The 19086-nt window shown below is 42.0% G+C and overlaps 1 protein-coding gene and 1 pseudogene across 1 annotated transcript in view; one reads left to right on the forward strand and one right to left on the reverse strand.

Annotated features, from left to right (window-relative positions):
- The window catches only part of IGFBP7 (insulin like growth factor binding protein 7), an 83711-nt gene that overhangs the window by 37612 nt on the left and 27013 nt on the right, over positions 1-19086 (forward strand). The gene's annotated exons all lie outside the window — the stretch shown is intronic.
- LOC132425647 (protein FAM3C-like) lies at positions 5386-16342 on the reverse strand (annotated as a pseudogene).

Here is a 19086-nt window from a genome sequence, read left to right on the forward strand (position 1 = left end):
CGCGGCCTCTCTTGGTGCGGAGCACAAGCTCCAGACGCGCAAGCTCAGTAGTTGTGGCTCACGGGCCCAGTTGCTCCACGGCATGTGGGATCCTCCCAGACCAGGGCTCGAACCCGTTTCCCCTGCATCGGCAGGCAGATTCTCAACCACTGTGCCACCAGGGAAGCCCTGGTCCTTCTCTTACCCACGCAGAACTCGCCTGATTTGATGAGACATATATGTACTCAATAGCAGCATGAAACGTAGTGTTTGACTAGAAGAGGCTTTCCAAAGGCTAGAGCAAGAAAGAGGAACATTCTTTGTAAGTTCCAAGCTAGTGTTTCGTACCCCGGAGATACAAGAAATGGTGCCTCTAGTAGGACCTAGAGTTGTGCCTTGATCAGCATCAGTTTTGGCCAAAATGTACTCCTGCTGCAGCTTGTACTGATTCACACACTTCCTCCAGCTAGGTTTCACCACTGCCACATGCACGAGGACCGAGGGGCTTCCTTAACTAGGTGAGCCTGGTGTGTTTAGAGCAGAAGAAATAGCATGTAGTGAAAAACGAACACGTGCAGGGAGAGCCCATCTGCAGAAAAATTGGCCTTTTTAATGAGCAGTTTTGTTTCAGTACATTCTTGAATACATTGTGTTGTACTGTTCAGCATTGATCTTCCAGATCGATCACATTTGTTTTTCAGGAGGAATCAATCTTAACCAAATAGAAAAATGCACTGAGGCCCCCCTGTGTTCGTTGCTCATTGCTCCTCCCCCAAATCTGTGAGCCGGCTCAAGGGGTCTGAGGCATTCAGAAGAGAAGCATTCTTACTTAAACTTTTGGTGGTTCATTTTGCATGTTTTTGAGGCTGATTATGGTCTCACAGAGGTTCAGGCCCACAGTCAGAGATTGAGAAACTTCCATCATTATAAATGTGGCCTGTGGCGCCCACCTCATTTTAACTAGAGCTTAACGCAAAGGAGTGATTGGGGCCTGACTTCTGCCTCCTACAAACTAATCTTTTTCAATGGTGTGCACTTCTTTCTTTCCCCAAAGGGATTTGTTAAATGTGATTTTCAGCAGGAAATGCGCTTTTTTTATTTGTTAGCCATAATGGAAATGCATAGATAAACAGAATCTGTGTGAATATAGTCAGATTTGGGAGTGGGAGACAGGATACGGGAAACAAAGATAGAAAAAGCTCTGTCAAACATGAAATGAGGGGCAGGACAGGAAAAAGACGCAGACGTAGAGAATGGACTTGAAGACACGGGGAGGGGGAAGGGTAAGCTGGGACGAAGTGAGAGAGTGGCATGGACATATATACACTACCAAATGTAAAATAGATAGCTAGTGTGAAGCAGCCGCATAGCACAGGGAGATCAGCTCAGTGCTTTGTGACCACCTAGAGGGGTGGGTTAGGGAGGGTGGGAGGGAGATGCAAGAGGGAAGAGATGTGGGGGCATACGTATATGTATAGCTGATTCAGTCTGTTATAAAGCAGAAACTAACACAACATTGTAAAGCAATTAACCTCCAATAAAGATGTTAAAAAACAAACATGAAATGAGTATCTACGTGATTTTCATTTTTATTTAAACCAGCCTCCTCTTTATAAAATTTATTTCTTAATAAGACAACATTGTACAATGAGTATGATTGGCATTTTGAAGAGAAAACATCTTACTGTGGAAGGACTTCTAGAAGAAAGAAAGACTCACCTAAGATTCCTGCAGGAAATCTAAAGAGAACTCCTGGTGGCGGACCTCCCATCTGTGTTTTGTGGTGAGGGACCATAAACAACCCAGAGAGAGAGAGAGAGATCCCAGTAACTGGAAGTTCCCCCCGCCTCTGCTTCCTGCCCAGCTTCCGCTCATTTGCCATCTTTATTCTTCTCTTCTGCTCCGTCCAGCCCCACAGATGGTCCAAGAGGCTCAGAGGGGCCTTCAGGCTTCTACACCAATTTGAGTCAAGTCAGTGTGTCTCATGGTAACATTCTGTCCTGAAACCATACAAGGAGAGGATATGACAGTCTCTGTCACTCCTGGAGGAAAGCCTGAGAGTGGTGGCCTGGAGGAAGCCCCCCGCCCTGGACCCTACTGTATGTCTGGGCAAGAGGCTCAGAACATTCTCTAGTCTTGGCTAGAAAGGCTTCCTTCGAGCTTTGGCTTTTCTCTCATGTCCTTCAGATGGATTCTGCACACCAGAATGGCAAATTGAAAAGCTTCACAGAATTAGCTTTTAATGTTAAAAACAAAAGAAAAAAAGCAAGCTGAGGAATGATGGAAGCGAAAGCACATTCCAGCTGTCAGACAACTTGGAGAGCATTAGTGGATGTTCTAAATTTAAACATAATTTGTCCCTTTCTCCTTATCCATATAACACCCGAAGTTTCCTTTCACTTCCCTCCCTGCCTTCCACTAACCCCATTCCTGGTTTACTACATGGCGATGATAATTATGTATATGCATCCTGAAAATTTAACCCTTCATGTGCCATTTCCTCTCCGATATTTTTTCCTTTTTTGTGGAAAATGATATAACAGAAACTTGCTATCTGCATGTTCTTCACTTTTTTTAAAAAAAATAAATTTATTGGGCTTCCCTGGTGGCACAGTGGTTGAGAGTCCGCCTGCCGATGCAGGGGACACAGGTTCGTGACCCGGTACGGGAGGATCCCACATGCCACGGAGCGGCTGGGCCCGTGAGCCATGGCCGCTGAGCCTGCGTGTCCGGAGCCTGTGCTCAGCAGCGGGAGGGGCCACAACAGCGAGAGGCCCGCGTACCGCAAAAAAAAAAAAAAAAAAATTATTTATTTATTTTTGGCTGCGTTCGGTCTTCATTGCTGCACACGGGCTTTCTCTAGTTGTGGTGAGCGGGGGCTACTCTTAGTTGCGTTGAGCAGGCTTCTTGTTTTGAAAGAACAGTGATAAACTTTAATCAAATTAAAGTCAGGAATATAAAGATTCTACCTCAATTTTTCTTTAATTTCCCACATATCACTTATTTTCCTACTGTCTTTGCTGAATTTTAACAGTCTGGGACAGCCTCTATGATTACAAATAAAAAAATACGCATCCATAAGTCCTTCAACACCATTAAAAGAAACCAAAGTGTCAATGCCAAATTTCTGATTTTAATGAAAATTCTGAACATTAAAGGAGCATTGCTGCATTTACAATGCTGATTTTTAAAAGCTATCTGAAAATAAAATATAGTAAAATTATTGCTTCCCAAAGTTATGTTGACATAATCTATACAAGGCAGAATTGAACCAATAGCATACTGCATGAAAACAGTTACATAACCAATCTTTATCCCTTCTTTTGGCATTTTATACAGCTCTACAAAGCTATCACGTGATAGTCCTTATCTTGAAAGGGATGTCCTGCCATCTAGATACTTAAATTCTATCCCTGTTAAGATACAGCCTGAGGATATTAGTGTGTTTACCCATAGGAATGACTTTAATTTTGCATGTTAAGCAGTACAGTACACGCTTGACAAATCTGTGTGAAGTTCTATAGGCATATTACTTTGCCAGATAATACCAAAAAATTCACAGTGTAAAACCAAGAGTAGTTATTCTCATTATTTAAAAAGAAAAAAGCAACACTTATTTCACAATCCCTGGACCTGTAAAATAGCCATTCTTTTAATTTACAGAATTGAGGGAAGTATTTTAAATGTCAAAACACACATGCTGAATGTGATTTAGTGTATCAGCACCAAAAATCTGAAAAGTCTACAAAAATTGTTAGGTATGTAAGGTGCATACATGAATTATATTCAGTTTGAGGGAAGAAACGGTGCCCCCAGACGCCCTGATATTTAAGAACTAGCTGAATAACTTTCGCCTTGGTTTATAACAAAATAAAAAATACCGCTTTTAATTTTTCTTATATAAGTCATCTAAAATTAAATCCAAAATTGAAGTGCTGCCTTTTACTGTGAATAGCAGTTTGATTGTTAACATTTTTTATGTTCCAGTTTGACACTTCACACACAACAGATATTTAATGCCCTAAAAATATTTTAAAAACTTGAGTCATTTTGTGAACATCTGAAGTTAGATCTCTTATATTTTTATGTAGAGTTGGGTATAAAGTCATTGTGTGTCAAATTATTTTTAAATGTTATCAGTCCCAATCAGTAATTAGGACTTTTTTAAATATGTCGTCATCTTTTCAGGCAAAAATTACTATTATGAAGTTAGATGAAAGTAAATACAGAATTTCTTGGTTTACAATCCAAAATTATTATTGTGACATTAAAGCATGCCTCTTTCCAAACCATTTGGTCAATGCTAATGACACTTAAATAAGGAAAACTTAGGCCAGTATTTCTCTAACTATACTGACACGCTGTCCTGAATGACCTACCAAGGCTGGGGAAGGGACCTGGCCTGGTTCCTCAGCTCTGTGAAGTTGCCCCCTCCTGTCTTACTCTAAACAGCTTATACAAAATCAACTTATGCACACTGTTAACACAAAATCCAGCAAGCTACAGCCCTGATGCCACCTACATTTATATATTTACTTTTTACTGTGTACATTAAACAAAGAATTCTGTTGTGCTTTTCACATATTGGATATAAGTCTTCATATTTTATTTCTAGGTTTCTTGGGAAGGGAAGAGAAAGACTAAGAAAAAAGAAATAGAACAGGGGAGTCAGACTGTAAAGTAACATTACACACACAACTGGCCCAATATCTTTTTAATTTAAAAGATACTATCATCAAAAGGTTATATATATTTTAATATATATATTTATATATTTATTTATATATATATTTATAAAAGAAAAGTCTCCTCCCTAAAATCCATATTATCCCATGATAGATTTTCACAGTGACTAGTATATATATATCGATATAGTTTTTGTTTGTTTGTTTGTTTTTGCGGTACGCGGGCCTCTCATTGTTGTGGCCTCTCCCGTTGTGGAGCACAGGCTCCGGACCGCAGGCCCAGCGGCCATGGCTCACGGGCCCAGCCGCTCCGCGGCATGTGGGATCTTCCCGGACTGGGGCACAAACCCGTGTCCCCTGCATCGGCAGGCGGACTCTCAACCACTGCGCCACCAGGGAAGCCCTATATCGACATAGTTTTCAAATCTGTTCAGTTATCCATTGGGTAATGGTTTTAGAATTAAAAGATGCCATTATCATTGCAGTCTGAACATTGTACCATTAGGGAGATGTGCTTAGAAATGGTTCAGTGATTTGCTCATTATGACTATTTACAAAGATGTCTATTTACCTTAGCAATAAATAATCCTGATACCAAAAGAGATAATGGTCACGCACACACCGAGATGGCTGCATGCTCTTAAAATATTTACATGTAGTTTTTTCCGTCAGGGCTTTCCCATTAGCAAGTGAAAGTGAGCTCTCTTCAATTTTCTCCACATCAGTCTTGCTTCTGGGGAATGCATCCTTCCATTTCTACAACTTCGGGCCATCCTTCATATTTGTTTGTGTCCTTATTGCTCTTTATGTGCTGTTCAAAAGGCCTTTTTGTCTTAATGCCTTTTCCACAACAGAAGACCCAGTTGTCTCTAAAACCAAGATGAGTAGTAGATGTACTCCCCAGTTCAGCAATGAGCTGCCGGGCCTCATCATTGAGTTTGGTCGCTCCATCATCATATGTTCCCATTAAGACTATTGTTCCATCTTGTATGGCCTTCAGAAACTCAATAAATGAGGCCACATTTCCTCCCCACATGTCAAAATATCTGGTGTCTATTAGATCTCCTGTTTTTCCATTTACCTAGGCAACATTGATTCCTCTTCCAACATTATTCTTAACAACACTCATTAAAACATTCTCCTCCAGGCAGATTTTGGGTCCTACCACACTGGCTGCTCCACTTGCCATTTTAAAAGCAAAATGCTTCTCAGGGCAAGCTTTTGAGATCCCACATTTATACCTGGGAGGTTTTGTGGAACGTGCAACTGCGTCCATTGCTGACCTTGCAAATAGATTTCCTAAACTCACATCCATTTTTATTTCAAATGCTTGAGAAATAACATAGAATGTCAGTAAAAATACTGCCACGGCTACCACACCACCAACTTTGCAGCACCTGCTACCCTCGTGTTTGGTTTTTCAGTCTGTGGCACTTTTCATTAAATAAGCTCTGGCCTCCTGCCTGCCTCTCTGCCTCGCGGGCCCACTCGCTCCTCCGGCTCCTCCCCGGAGCGCGGGCTTCTCATTGCGGTGGCTTCTCTTGTTGCGGAGCATGGGCTCTAGGTGCGCGGGCTTCAGTAGTTGTGGCATGTGGGCTCAGTAATTGTGGCACGCAGGCTCAGTAGTTGTGGCACACGGGCTTAGTTGCTGCGTGGCCTGTGAGATCTTCCCAGACCAGAGCTCGAACCTACGTCCCCTGCATTGGCAGGCGGATTCTCAACCACTGCGCCACCAGGGAAGCCCTGTTCTTCACTTTTGACCCCAGTCATGTATTAACGGATAGAAAGTATTTCAGTCTCCTTATTTTTCTCTGTCATTGCTGATGCATTACTAGGCTCCTCTTATCTGGGCATTAGCTCATTTCTTATCTGAGTCTTCACTGGCTTCTGTTTTGCCTTGATCTCTTGGGCATGATGTCTATAGGTCTTGTCTCTATGGAGAATTAGATAGTAAACTGGCGACAGCAGTCCTTTGATTGGAGCTTAGCTTTTTCAAATGCTCAGATTATTTTTATTACTTATTTGTACTTTTTTATGGCTAACATTTTTCTGATTCTTTGCCTGAAAGTTTTTTTTTTAATTATTTATTTTTGGCTGCATTGGGTCTTCATTGCTGCGCGCAGGCTTTCTCTAGTTGTGGCGAGCTGGGGCTACTCTTCATTGAGGTGCACAGGCTTCTCATTGCGGTGGCTTCTCTTGCTGCAGAGCATGGGCTCTAGGCACATGTCAGATGTTTTCTCAAGCATACTTCTTCTGAAACCTCAACATATCTCCAGATCAATGATTCCCAAACTTCTGGGAATTTTAACAACCTATCCTTACGTTTGGTTTGTATGAGATCCTACCTCCCTTTTCACCCTATCAATCCTCCAGGAAGAATAGAGCAACATTTTTTGTTTTTTAATGTAAAAACAAGTAAAAAATTTTTTAGTTTTGAGGGGGCTTGGGGATGACATGACACTCAGTGGTGTATTGGAAAAGGCATTGCAAAAAAGGAATCACTGCTGTGAATCTTGGAATAAGGTCATTTTAATCTCACTCACTATTTCCTTTTTTTTTAAATTGAGGTAGAAAATGCATAACGTGAAATCTACCCTGTTAACAAATTAAGTGTACATACAGTATTATTAAATATAGGCACATTGGTATACAGCAAATTTCGAGAACTTTCTCGTCTTGCAGAAACATCGAACAGCAACTCTGCATCTCCCCCACCTCTAGCCCCTGGCAACCACCATTCTACTTTCTGCTTTTATGAGTTTGACAACTTTAGATCCTTCGTGTGAGTGAAATCATGCAACATTTGTTTTTCTATGACTGGCTTATTTCACTTAGGTTAGTGTCCTCAAGGTTTATCCATGTTGTAGTATATGGCAGATTAATCTCACTGTTTCCTAAAGTGTGAATATAAGACCCTTAAGGAAAAAAAAAGTCTTTTATAGTTTCTATGGGCTGTTTAAGGTTACAAATACTCACAGTTAAGGCTTATGTTTGGGGGATCCTGTGGGGGATACAAGGTCCAATTATTTTTTATATAACGATGAAGTAACATAAAAGATTCTAGGAGAGCATGTACAAAGAACAGTCCTTGAAAATGCATATTATCATTATTGCAGTGACCTCCTTGAGACTTAGCCATAATGACCCCAAATCAATAAATGTCCATCCATGAGGACTGTACAAATGTGGGAGGTTTTGTTGTAACCCTTGAGGAAAGAACTGTATGACAAAAACAAAAAACCCTCCTTCTCCAAAAAGAGATTATGATTAATTAAGGGACAACTCTAGTTGACGGTAGAGAAAGCTCAAAGATGTTGTATTAGTTATTTACTGCTACACAATAAATTAGTCCAAAATTTGCAGCCTAAATAAAACAACAATGAATATCTATTATCTCATACAGTTTCCGTGGGTCAGAAATTTGGGACTGGCTTATCTAAATAGTCTTTGGCTTGGGGGTCTCTCATGAGGTTGCAGTCAAGATGTCGGTGGGGGCTAGTCATCTGAAAGTTTGAAGTTGGAGAATCTGTTTCCAAGTTGGCTCACTCACATGCCTATTGTCCTGAGGACTTAGTTCCTCATCACGTGGACATCTCCATTGCACTGCTTGAGCATCCTAACAACATGGCAACTGGCTTCTTCCAGACCAAGTGATCTGAGAAAAAGCAAGAAGGAAGCTGCAATGCCCTTAACGACGTAGTCTCGGAATTCACATATTGTCACTTCCACCACATTCTTTTCATTAGAATGGAGTCATTAAATCTAGCCCACATTCAAGGGCAGCAGAATTCGGCTCCACCTAAAAAGGGAGGATTTGATAAGGGGATGGGAGACCCATGACGCAGAAGGGATGAACAGGATCTGGACCAGATACTCTAGTGATACCTGGAGACAAAGAGAAAGAGAATGTGGACACAAACTCCAATCTGTGGCTGGCATGGGGGCTAGCAGTGGGGGAGGGAACTGGGGAAACAACTGGCCAGCCAAACCAGAGAAATGATACAGGTAAGAGTAGTGGCTTTGACCATGAGCAAGGGTCGATGCTCCAGGCCAGCCCAGGAGCTTGGCACTCCTGGAGGGGAAGTACTTTTCGCCGATATGACTTTCCTTAGCTGTTGCTGAACTTGAACAGTGCTCTCAGGCCTTCTTCACTAGAGATGCTTCTTCAGCTCAGCAAGGAGCTGGCTCAGAACCCAGACTCCACATGGGAGGAGGGCTAACATCTTGGTGCTGTTTGCCTCTGGAGCTGCCCCTTGGAACATGTCCACCTGTTGGCATGTTCAGAACTCCATGCCTTAAGAGTGAGCCCTTTTCTGTTTTCACTATGGAGTTGGATTCCAGGGATGGCCTCTGTGTTTTCTCCAAAGCCTCTTTCTGAAACTGAACTTTTGTTTACCTCAATTGCCCTTCTAGCCTCCTTAGACTGAGTTGACTTGTCTTGATGGATGAATCAGATTCTTGAACTCATCCTTTGTGGCTCCAGTTCTCTTGGCAGAGAACACAGGAAGATCGTTTTTGCTTATGTGCGTGTTTGGGGAGCATTTTTGTTTTCCTTTGTTTTTCTGTCTCAGCCACAACCCGTGGGCGAGCCCAGCACCTGGGACCTTGACAAGCCTCTGTGTGTGCATAGGTTGAGGTCACCTAGGGAGTTCTTCCCAGTATCGTTTGTCATGTCCCCGAATTCCAGAGCAGACTGCAGTTTCCCAAATCCCAGGCTCATGGAAATTGGGGGAATTACTTTTCTGGAGCCAGCTTTATCTTACTTGTCCATGTTCCATTCATGCAAATTGGAAATACTCCCACAACTAAACTGTGTGCCGCCCTTCTGCCTGGGAAATGCAGCTGTTCGTGCTTAATGCTTTTGCTCCGCGCCTTTCTAATCTCTCAGCTTTACACTGTTCAGATGGCAGCCGGCTGATTGAGAACAGATAGTGTTTTTTTCTGATTATTAATAAAGTACAAGGAAATGAATTCATACCGTTCTAGTTCTGCTTCTGCCAGCATCCTGGAATGAGTGTAGGCAAATGTCGAACCAGCGCCCCTCCCAAACCTCATCTATAAAATGAGAATTTGGACAAAATGGATCTTAGGGTCCTTCTACATCTAAAGGTCACTGGCTATGTGATAATTTAAGAACATGGAAGTATTAATAGGGTAGGATTTATTTACCACAAGAGGAGAATCTCAGTACTGTCTCCTGTCAACCATCCCGCCGGAAAGGGCCTGTCTGTCAGCCGGTGCTTTTCCTCTGCACGTGGAATCAGCAATTCTTCTTTCACGTTTGGAAACAGACTTTAAAGTGGACCTTTTTCACTTAAAACCTCACATAAATGTTTTTAACGTGTTTTAGGGAACTGGGGTTTATGCTTTGCTGATTGTTTCTTTTAAATCCATCTTTTCTAATATAACATTATTGCTTGTCAACATAGACTTGCCCTTTTGCACTTTTAAATAGTTGCCCCAAACTTCACTCTGGTTTCTCCCACTAAAAGTCTGACCAGTGACCCCCAATTTTTTTTTTTGTTTTTTGTTTTTTTTAACATCTTTATTGGAGTATAATTGCTTTACAATGGTATGTTAGTTTCAGCTTCACAACAAAATGAATCAGTTATATATATACATATATTCCCATATCTCTTCCCGCTTGCGTCTCCCTCCCTCCCACCCTCCCTATCCCACCCCTCCAGGCGGTCACAAAGCACCGAGCTGATCTCCCTGTGCTATGCGGCTGCTTCCCACTAGCTATCTACCTTACGTTTGGTAGTGTATATATGTCCATGCCTCTTTATCGCTTTGTCACCGTTTACACTTCCCCCTCCCCATAGCCTCAAGTCCATTCTCTAGTAAGTCTGTGTCTTTATTCCTGTTTCACCCCTAGGTTTTTCATGACATTTTTTTTTTTTAAATTCCATATATATGTGTTAGCATACGGTATTTGTCTCTCTCTTTCTGACTTACTTCACTCTGTATGACAGACTCTAGGTCTATCCACCTCATTACAAATAGCTCAATTTCGTCTCTTTTTATGGCTGAGTAATATTCCATTGTATATATGTGCCACATCTTCTTTATCCATTCATCCGATGATGGACACTTAGGTTGTTTCCATCTCTGGGCTATTGTAAATAGAGCTGCAATGAACATTTTGGTACATGACTCTTTTTGAATTATGGTTTTCTCAGGGTATATGCCCAGTAGTGGGATTGCTGGGTCATATGGTAGTTCTATTTGTAGCTTTTTAAGGAACCTCCATACTGTTCTCCACAGTGGCTGTATCAATTTACATTCCCACCAACAGTGTAAGAGGGTTCCCTTTTCTCCACACCCTCTCCAGCATTTATTGTTTCTAGATTTTTTGATGATAGCCATTCTGACTGGTGTGAGATGATATCTCATTGTAGTTTTGATTTGCATTTCTCTCATGATTAGTGATGTTGAGCATTCTTTCATGTGTTTGTTGGCACTCTGTATATCTTCTTTGGAGAAATGTCTATTTAGGTCTTCTGCCCATTTTTGGATTGGGTTGTTTGTTTTTTTGTTATTAAGCTGCATGAGCTGCTTATAAATTTTGGAGATCAATCCTTTGTCAGTTGCTTCATTTGCAAATATTTTCTCCCATTCTGAGGGTTGTCTTTTGGTCTTCTTTATGGTTTCCTTTGCTGCGCAAAAGCTTTTAAGTTTCATTAGGTCCCATTTGTTTACTCTTGTTTTTATTTCCATTACTCTAGGAGGTGGGTCAGAAAGAATCTTGCTGTGATTTATGTCATAGAGTGTTCTGCCTATGTTTTCCTCTAAGAGTTTGATAGTTTCTGGCCTTACATTTAGGTCTTTAATCCATTTTGAGCTTATTTTTGTGTATGGTGTTAGGGAGTGATCTAACTTCATACTTTTACATGTAGCTGTCCAGTTTTCCCAGCACCACTTATTGAATAGGCTGTCCTTTCTCCACGGTACATTTCTGCCTCCTTTGTCAAAGATAAGGTGACCATATGTGCGTGGGTTTATCTCTGAGCTTTCTATCCTGTTCCATTGATCTATCTTTCTGTTTTTGTGCCAGTACCATACCGTTTTGATAACTGTAGCTTTGTAGTATAGTCTGAAGTCTGGGAGCCTGATTCCTCCAGTTCCTTCTTTCGTTCTCAAGATTGCTTTGGCTATTTGGGGTCTTTTGTGTTTCCATACAAATTGCAAAATTTTTTGTTCTAGTTCTGTGAAAAATGCCAGTGGTAGTTTGATAGGGATTGCATTGAATCTATAGATTGCTTTCGGTAGTAGAGTCATTTTCACAATGTTGATTCTTCCAATCCAAGAACATGGTATATCTCTCCATCTATTTGTATCATCTTTAATTTCTTTCATCAGTGTCTTATAATTTTCTGCATACAGATCTTTTGTCTCCTTAGGTAGGTTTATTCCTAGATATTTTATTCTTTTTGTTGCAATGGTAAATGGGAGTGTTTTCTTGATTTCACTTTCAGATTTTTCATCATTAGTATATAGGAATGCCAGAGATTTCTGTGCATTAATTTTGTATCCTGCCACTTTACCAAATTCATTGATTAGCTCTAGTAGTTTTCTGGTAGCATCTTTAGGGTTCTCTATGTATAGGATCATGTCATCTGCAAACAGTGACAGCTTTACTTCTTCTTTTCCGATTTGGATTCCTTTTATTTCCTTTTCTTCTCTGATTGCTGTGGCTAAAACTTCCAAAACTATGTTGAATAAGAGTGGTGAGAGTGGGCAACCTTGTCTTTTTCCTGATCTTAGTGGAAATGCTTTCAGTTTTTCACCATTGAGGATGATGTTTGCTGTGGGCTTGTCATATATGGCCTTTATTATGTTGAGGAAAGTTCCCTCTATGCCTACTTTCTGCAGGGTTTTTATCATAAATGGGTGTTGAATTTTGTCAAAAGCTTTCTCTGCATCTATTGAGATGATCATATGGTTTTTCTCCTTCAAGTTGTTAATATGGTTTATCACATTGATAGATTTGCGTATATTGAAGAATCCTTGCATTCCTGGAATAAACCCCACTTGATCATGGTGTATGATCCTTTTAATGTGCTGTTGGATTCTATTTGCTAGTATTTTGTTGAGGATTTTTGCATCTATGTTCATCAGTGATATTGGCCTGTAGTTTTCTTTCTTTGTGACATCCTTGTCTGGTTTTGGTATCAAGGTGATGGTGGCCTCGTAGAAGGAGTTTGGGAGTGTTCCTCCCTCTGCTATATTTTGGAAGAGTTTGAGAAGGATAGGTGTTAGCTCTTCTCTAAATGTTTGATAGAATTCGCCTGTGAAGCCATCTGGTCCTGGGCTTTTCTTTGTTGGAAGATTTTTAATCACAGTTTCAATTTCAGTGCTTGTGATTGGTCTGTTCATATTTTCTATTTCTTCCTGATTCAGTCTTGGCAGGTTGTGCATTTCTAAGAATTTGTCCATTTCTTCCAGATTGTCCATTTTATTGGCATAGAGTTGCTTGTAGTAATCTCTCATGATCTCTTTTATTTCTGCAGTGTCAGTTGTTACCTCTCCTTTTTCATTTCTAATTCTATTGATTTGAGTCTTCTCCCTTTTTTTCTTAATGAGTCTGGCTAGTGGTTTATCTATTTTGTTTATCTTCTCAAAGAATCAGCTTTTAGTTTTATTGATCTTTGCTATTGTTTCCTTCATTTCTTTTTCATTTATTTCTGATCTGATTTTTATGATTTCTTTCCTTCTGCTAGCTTTGGGGTTTTCTTGTTCTTCTTTCTCTAATTGCTTGAGGTGCAAGGTTAGGTTGTTTATTCGAGATGTTTCCTGCTTCTTAAGGTCGGCTTGTGTTGCTATAAACTTCCCCCTTAGAACTGCTTTTGCTGCCTCCCACAGGTTTTGGGTCGTTGTGTCTCCATTGTCATTTGTTTCTAGGTATTTTTTCATTTCCTCTTTGATTTCTTCAGTGATCACTTCATTATTAAGTAGTGTATTGTTTAGCCTCCATGTGTTTGTATTTTTTACAGATCTTTTCCTGTAATTGATATCTAGTCTCATGGCGTTGTGGTCAGAAAAGATACTTGATACAATTTCAATTTTCTTAAATTTACCAAGGCTTGATTTGTGACCCAAGATATGATCTATCCTGGAGAATGTTCCATGAGCACTTGAGAAAAATGTGTATTCTGTTGTTTTTGGATGGAATGTCCTATAAATATCAATTAACTCCATCTCGTTTAATGTATCATTTAAAGCTTGTGTTTCCTTATTTATTTTAATTTTGGATGATCTGTCCATTGGTGAAAGTGGGGTGTTAAAGTCCCCTACTATGAATGTGTTACTGTCGATTTCCCCTTTTATGGTTGTCAGTATTTGCCTTATGTATTGAGGTGCACCTATGTTGGGTGCATAAATATTTACAATTGTTATATCTTCCTCTTGGATCGATCCCTTGATCATTATGTAGTGTCCTTCTTTGTCTCTTCTAATAGTCTTTGTTTTAAAGTCTATTTTGTCTGATATGAGAATTGCTACTCCAGCTTTCTTTTGGTTTCCATTTGCATGAAATACCTTTTTCCATCCCCTTACTTTCAGTCTGTATGTGTCTCTAGGTCTGAAGTGGGTCTCTTGTAGACAGCAAATATATGGGTCTTGTTTTTGTATCCATTCAGCCAATCTGTGTCTTTTGGTGGGAGCATTTAGTCCATTTACATTTAAGGTAATTATCGATATGTGTGTTCCTATTCCCATTTTCTTAATTGTTTTGGGTTCGTTATTGTAGGTCCTTTCCTTCTTTTGTGTTTCTTGCCTAGAGAAGTTCCTTTAGCAGTTGTTGTAGAGCTGGTTTGGTGGTGCTGAACTCTCTCAGCTTTTGCTTGTCTGTAAAGGTTTTAATTTCTCCATCAAATCTGAATGAGATCCTTGCTGGGTAGAGTAATCTTGGTTGCAGGTTTTTCTCCTTCAACACTTTCAATATGTCCTGCCACTCCCTTCTGGCTTGCAGAGTTTCTGCTGAAAGATCAGCTGTTAACCTTATGGGGATTCCCTTGTGTGTTATTTGTTGTTTTTCCCTTGCTGCTTTTAATATGTTTTCTTTGTATTTAATTTTTGACAATTTGATTAATATGTGTCTTGGCGTATTTCTCCTTGGATTTATCCTGTATGGGACTCTCTGTGCTTCCTGGACTTGATTAACGATTTCTTTTCCCATATTAGGGAAGTTTTCAACTATAATCTCTTCAAATATTTTCTCAGTCCCTTTCTTTTTCTCTTCTTCTTCTGGAACCCCTATAATTCGAATGTTGGTGCGTTTAATGTTGTCCCAGAGGTCTCTGAGACTGTCCTCAGTTCTTTTCATTCTTTTTTCTTTATTCTGCTCTGCAGTAGTTATTTCCACTATTTTATCTTCCAGGTCACTTATCCGTTCTTCTGCCTCAGTTATTCTGCTATTGATCCCATCTAGAGTACTTTTAATTTCATTTATTGTGTTGTTCATCGTTGCTTGCTTCATCTTTAGTTCTTCTAGGTCCTTGTTAACTGATTCTTGCAATTTGTCCATTCTATTGTCCATTCTATCTCCAAGATTTCGGATCAACCTTACTATCATTATTCTGAATTCTTTTTCAGGTAGACTGCCTATTTCCTCTTCATTTGTTAGGTCTGGTGCGTTTTTATCTTGCTCCTTCATCTGTTGTGTGTTTTTCTGTCTTTTCATTTTGCTTATCTTACTGTGTTTGGGGTCTCCTTTTTTGCAGGCTGAAGGTTCGTAGTTCCTGTTGTTTTTTGTGTCTGTCCCCAGTGGCTAAGGTTGGTTCAGTGGGTTGTGTAGGCTTCCTGGTGGAGGGTACTAGTGCCTGTGTTCTGGTGTATGAGGCTGGATCTTGTCTTTCTGGTGGGCAGGTCCACGTCTGGTGGTGTGTTTTGGGGTGTCTGTAGACTTACTATGATTTTGGGCAGCCTCTCTGCTAATGGGTGGGGTTGTGTTCCTGTCTTGCTAGTTGTTTGGCATAGGATGTCCAGCACTGTAGCTTGCTGGTCGTTGAGTGAAGCTGGGTGCTGGCGTTGAGATGGAGATCTCTCGGAGATTTTTGCTGTTTGATATTATGTGCAGCTGGGAGGCCTCTTGTGGACCAGTGTCCTGAAGTTGGCTCTCCCACCTCAGAGGCACAGCACTGAGTCCTGGCTGCAGCACCAAGAGCCTTTCACCCACAGGGCTCCTTAATTTGGGATGATTCGTTGTCTATTCAGGTATTCCACAGATGCAGGGTATATCAAGTTGATTGTGGAGCTTTAATCCGCTGCTTCTGAGGCTGCTGGGAGAGATTTCCCTTTCTCTTCTTTGTTCTGACAGTTCCCAGGGGCTCAGCTTTGGATTTGGCCCCGCCTGTGCGTGTAGGTAGCCGGAGGGCGTGTGTTCTTTGCTCAGACAGGACGAGGTTAAAGGAGCCGCTGATTCGGAGGCTCTGGCTCACCCAGGCCGGGGGGTAGGGAGGGTCACGGAGTGCGGGGCGTGCCTGCAGCGGCAGAGGCCGGCGTGACGCTGCAGCCTGAGGCGCGCCGTGCGCTCTCCCGGGGAGCCGTCCCTGGATCCTGGGACCCCGGCAGCGGCGGGCCGCACAGGCTCCCCGGAAGGGCGTGTGGCCAGTGACCTGTGTTCGCACACAGGCCTCCCGGCGGCGGCGGCAGCAGCAGCGGCCCCAGCGTCCCATGTCCGTCCCTGGGCTCCGCACTCCCAGCCGCGGCTCGCGCCCGTCCCCGGAGCTCCCCCAAGCAGCGCTCTTAATCCCCTCCCCTCGTGCACCAGGAAACAAAGAGAGACGTAAAAGTCTCTTGCCTCTTCGGCAGGTCCAGACCCGCCCCCCCCTCCCCGACTCTCTCCCGGCCAGTCGCGGCGCACCAACGCCCTGCAGGCTGTGTTCACGCCGCCAACCTCAGTCCTCTCCCGGCGCTCCGACAAAAGCCGGAGCCCCAGCTCCCAGTCCCACCCGCCCCGGCGGGCAAGCAGACAAGCCTCCCGGCTGGTGAGTGCCGGTCGGCCCGATCCTCTGCGCTGGAATCTGTCCGCTTTGCCCTCCGCACCCCTGTTGCTGTGCTCTCCTCCGCGGCTCCCAAGCTCCCCCACTCCGCCTCCCGAAGTCTCCACCCGCGAAGGGGCTTCCTAGTGTGGGGACACTTTTCCTCCTTCACAGCTCTCTCCCGGTGGTGCAGGACCCGTCCCTATCCTTTTGTCTCTGTTTAGTTTTTTCTTTTGCCCTAACCAGGTACGTGGGGGGTTCCTTGCCTTTTGGGAGGTCTGAGGTCTTCTGCCAGCGTTCAGTAGGTGTTCTGTAGGAGTTGTTCCACGCGTAGATGTATTTCTGGTGTATCTGTGGAGAGGAAGGTGATCTCCGCGTCTTATTCTTCTGCCATCTTCCCGGAAGTCCAGCTGTTTGTTTTTTAAAAAATAATCCCAATTTTTAAATCTTATAAACTGACTAATAAGGCAGCATTTTGCTATAGAGTCATCCTTTATCTTTTGTCTCCTGGGTTTTATCTAAATTTTTTAATGAAATTGCTACTTTTGTATAGATTTTTAACATATGCTCTATGTTAATGTAAGCATAAGAATACAGCATCAGCAACTCTGGCCACTTTATTGCTCTAGTTGAGTAGCTGGGTCAGGAACATAAACAGAGCATCCCTAAACATTGGCCTGTTTGTACGTATGAACAGCTGAGGACCAATTTTTAAAAAGCCACAGTAGGGGCTTCCCTGGTGGCGCAGTGGTTGAGAGTCCGCCTGCTGATGCAGGGCACACGGGTTCGTGCCCCGGTCCGAAAAGATCCCACATGTCGCGGAGCGGCTGGGCCCGTGAGCCATGGCTGCTGAGCCTGCGCGTCCAGAGCCTGTGCTCCGCAACGGGAGAGGCCACAACAGTGAGAGGCCCGCATACCGCGAAAAAAAAAAAAAAAGCCACAGTAATCAAAATTTCTGCCCAAATGGTAAAACATGCCCTTGTACAAACTCTGGAATAAAAGTAGTTATAACTAGCTAGCCCCCCCAAATCTTTTTAATAACAACAAAGGAAGCTCTTGGAATGGTTCCTAAAGTCTTGCTACTTAAACCTTTACATGAAAGCACAAAACCTGGTGTATATTTTGGTAACAGCATCAGTACACTCAGCTACTCAGGTTTGTTGATCATTTACTCAGTGCCAGGCACTGGGATACAGAATAGAACTTGAGAGAAGCTGGCCTGTCCTTACCAGCATTGAGCCCACAGTCTAATGGGGTGCGAAGACACAGTGAAAGCCCTGAGAAATTGCTGTGATGAGGGTAAATAGAGCCATACAAGAACGAGGAAGGAGGCCCTCATTCTATTTATTGAAATATAGTTGATTTACAGTGTTGGTTAATTTCTGCTGTACAGCAAAGTGACTCAGTTATACATATATATACATTCTTTTTTATATTCTTTTCCATTATGGTTTATCTCAGGATATTGATTGAATATAGTTCCCTGTGCTATAGAGTAGGACCTTGTTGTTTATCCATTCTATATGTAATAGTTTGCATCAACTAACCCCAAACTCCCGGTCCATCCCTCCCCTCCCCTAACCTTGGCAACCACAAGTCTCTTCTCTATGTCTGTGAGTCTGTTTCATAGATAGGTTCATTTGTGTCATATTTTAGATTCCACATGTAGGTGGTATCATATAGTATTTGTCTTTCTCTTTCTGACTTTGCTTAGCATGATAATCTCTGGGTCCATTCATGTAGCTGCAAATGGCATTATTTCATTCTTTTTTATGGCTGAGTAATATTCCACTGTGTGTGTGTGTATATGTATATATTTATACACCACATCTTCTTTATTCATATGTTGATGGACATTTAGATTGTTTCCATGTTGTGGCTGTGGTAAATAGTGCTGCAGTGAACATTGGGGTGCATGTATCTTTTCGAATTATAGTTTTCTCCAGATACATGCCCAGCAGTAGGATTGCTGGATCATATGGCAACTCTATTTTTAGTCTTTTGCAGAACCTCCATACTATTCTCCATAGTGGCTGCACCAATTTACATTCCCACCAGCAGTGTAGGAGGGTTCCCTTTTCTCCACACCCTCTCCAGCATTTGTTATTTATAGACTTTTTTTAATGATGGCCCTTCTGACCAGTGTGAGGTGGTACCTTATTGTAGTTTTGATTTGCATTTCTCTAATAATTAGCAACGTTGAACATCTTTTCATGTGCCTTTTGGCCATTTGTATGTCTTCTTTGGAGAAATGTCTATTTAGGTCTTCTGCACATTTTTCAATTGGGTTTTTTTTTAAATTTTTATTTATTTATTTATTTATTTATGGTTGTGTTGGGTCTTCATTTCTGTGCGTGGGCTTTCTCTAGTTGCGGCGAGCGGGGGCCACTCTTCATCGCGGTGCGCGGGCCTCTCACTGTCGCGGCCTCTCTTGTTGC

This window comes from Delphinus delphis, chromosome 5 (assembly GCF_949987515.2).
Source record: "Delphinus delphis chromosome 5, mDelDel1.2, whole genome shotgun sequence".
In the NCBI taxonomy this organism is placed as follows: Eukaryota; Metazoa; Chordata; class Mammalia; order Artiodactyla; family Delphinidae; genus Delphinus; species Delphinus delphis.